This window comes from Myotis yumanensis, unplaced genomic scaffold (assembly GCF_028538775.1).
Source record: "Myotis yumanensis isolate MYYU_CA2020_CCGP unplaced genomic scaffold, mMyoYum1.0.hap1 SCAF_6, whole genome shotgun sequence".
Lineage (NCBI taxonomy): Eukaryota > Metazoa > Chordata > Mammalia > Chiroptera > Vespertilionidae > Myotis > Myotis yumanensis.
In genome coordinates, this window is record NW_027223757.1 from 11,137,026 (window position 1) to 11,140,353 (window position 3,328).

Sequence of the window (3,328 nt, forward strand, 5' to 3'; positions counted from 1 at the left end):
AATAAAATAAATAAGGTCAATAATGTAAACTTTAGTCCAGAGGTGAATCTTACCCCAAAGACAAAGAGTATCAAAGCATCATCATATAGAGAAGATATTAAAAATCCAAGCAGTGTTTTAATTCCGGACATGGTATACATAGTGTGTATGCTAACTTTACATTTTTAGTTAACCAGGTCACATCTATATCAACTCTTATTGAATTATAAATGAGATATATTTTGCTTTATTTTTTATATTCAGAGTTTAGACCAATTTGCTAGACATTCTTTTGAAACAATTAGGTTTCAAAACAGTGCCCGACAGTTGTCAAATCACAGTTGACTGGCTCACCAAGGCAAGTCACAAGAAATTCTGGGAGAGAGAGAAGACTTCTGCAAAACCCATCTACAGGGAGAAGAATATTTCAAAGACCGTTCTGACACATTATTGAGAAAACTTTTGTTTTTCTGTCCTTCCAAGAGTGTAGGTAACCATGTCATATTTTGCTCTAGGGTCTTCGTTCATGTTTTTAAAAGTAGCCTATTTCACTATGGTTTCCACAGCCTCATTAGTCAGTTGTGTTTCAAGAAACTTGCTGATTTTTAGTTCAGTGCTTCTGGGGTTCTGAAGTGGTTTAAATTAATCACAGATGAATCCCAAGATGAAGAGAAGGCAATTTACATACCAGAATAAAGGCCCACAATGTAACAAATGTGTGAATACGGACTCTATCAGGCAGGTACTGCTCAAAGATATAGGAATGTTTCTACTTATCGTTTAAACAAGTTGGGGAAGATGTTCAGGAATCCAGTAGAAATATGAGACAAAACTCTTTTCACTACACATTCCATTCATTCCTGCCTACCACTGTGTTCATGAGGCCTACCCTGACTACCCTATTTAATAATGCAACCTCCCCAGCGTGCCTTCTGACACTTCCTGTGATTACTAGTTTTCTACATTACTTTTTTATTTCCAGAACATTTATCACTTTTCAATACACTAAACAATGTGATTATGCACTACTAGTATACTCATTGTTTAGTGTCTGACTTTCACCACTAGTATGTTAGTTTTGGGAAAACAGGAATTTTTTTTAAAAATTCATTTTGTTCAGTGCTTAAAACAGAACCCGGAATGTAACAGTCACTGGGTAAATTTGGGGATGAAAGAATAAATAAATTATTGCCTAACTTAAAGGGAAACGTGAAGGCCTAAGAGTAAATCAAACCTATGTACTAAAAAAAGAGAGACTCATGGACACAGACAACAGTATGGTGATTGCCAGAGGGAGGGGGGAGGTGGAAGGTAAAGGGGGAATAAATGATGATGGAAGGAGACTTTATTGGGGTGGTAAACACACAATACAATATACAGATGATGTATTATATAATTGTATACCTGAAACTTATATAATTTTATTAACCAATGAGACCCCAATAAATTCAACAAAAATAAAACAAAAACAAAATAAAGGACTTTCTAACCATTTCACTCATTGATAACCTAAAACAAATTTCTATCTAAAAAGTCCTTAGGTAAGAATATTTTAAAAGTATGTTCTCAGTCAGTCTCAAATGGTCATATACTATGTGATTACATTTATTTAACATTCTTGAAATAAAATTGAAGAGATGGAGAACAGATTACTAGTTGCCAGAATTGTGGTGGTGATTGCTATACATGTGATAAATTTGCATTGAACTATACACACACACACATACACGAGTGCTTGTAAAACTGGCTAAATCTGAATAAGCTCTGGGAACCATGAATGTCAACTTCCTGATAGGGATCATGTATTATAGTTACACAAAATGTTACCATGAGAAAGGGAGAGGGAGGGAGAAAGTTCAGTGATGAGAGAGAATGATCTGTTGGCTGCCTCCTGCATGCCCCCTACTGGGGATTGAGCCCAGAACCCAGGAATGTGCCCTGACTGGGAATTGAACCATGACTTCCGGTTCATAGGTCGATGCTCACCCACTGAGCCACACCTGCCGGGCTAGTGTAGGTATTTTTAAGAGTATTCTCAATTCCCCTCTTTTGTCTCTTATTACATTACTGCCATCATTTAATTTATCCATAAGCTACATTCATCCAATACATTGTAATTCTAGTTTATTTTTTATTTTGTTTCCGCATGAATTTAAAGAGTTCTAATCTGTGCAATCTGACTTCAAGGAGTCCCTGAACCAGCTGACATTACATGCAACATCTTGCCTGTATGCACCCATGTGTATTTTGGGGAAGAGGAAAGGTCCCCAGCTTTTATGAATTATTGAAGGGTTCTGTGCTTCTCCCACCCAGTTGGGTGTGAGGGGAGATAAATAGTATATTTTTCCACGAAGTTAGAATTTATGATTGGAAATCATATCAATGTAGTGTCAAATACCAAGTGTTAATTGGTTTATTTTTTTTAGAGATACAGTACAAATTAACATTAAACTATTTAATTAATTTACAGTTTATAGTCAAAGCCAAATATGGTCTAATCCTATGTACCTTCTTCATGTTGGAGACCGAATAATATGAGTTAATAGCCATAGTCATGACCTTAAATATTGCAAAACTATGAATTCACATTTATATTCTAAACAAGGATTATACAATCAAATGTATTTTTAAGGTTAATTTGGATTTCAATTATTACAAAACAGGTAACCCATGAGCTCTCTTATTCATATAGTGTAACCTTCTGCATTGACTTCTCCTTGAAGGGAATACTCTGCCTATTCATCTGGCAGATTCCATATGAGGGGAAAGAGCAAAAGTAGGATTTCCTTGTTTATTCTCCAAAAATGTCCCGAGTTTGGTTGTTTGATTCGCACGATGAGACATCTTTGCCTTCTAAGTGTTAGTCCTGGGCTCTCCTGATCTGCACACTGGAGTCTCATGGTCACCTGCCCCTCAAGATTCTCTCTCTCTCTCTCTCTCTCTCTCCCCTCGCCCCCCGCTCCTCCCTCACACACACACACACACACACACTCCGTAAAGCTCTGTAAATGCACTGTCCCTCTACTAAGGCACAACTTGCCCCTCACCTCCCTCCTGGAATCAACCTATCAGACTTGGAAACCCTAGGGGCTGGGTCCTGGCTCCCTCTCTTTGTGCTCAGGGGCCCCAGCCTTTCTCGGGTTTCCAACCACGACTGGTCGGCTGCAGGTCGGATTGGCTGAGCTAGGAAGAGGAGCAGAGGCTTCGCCAAATCACAAATCTAGGATTTTCCTTTTCCTGGTCTACTCCCTAGAATCCTGGCAACAGATGTGCTCCATTGCTTCTCCCAGCGGAACCCTGCCGGGGTTGCTATGGAGATAGGACGCTGCAACTTGCAGAGCAAGTAGGA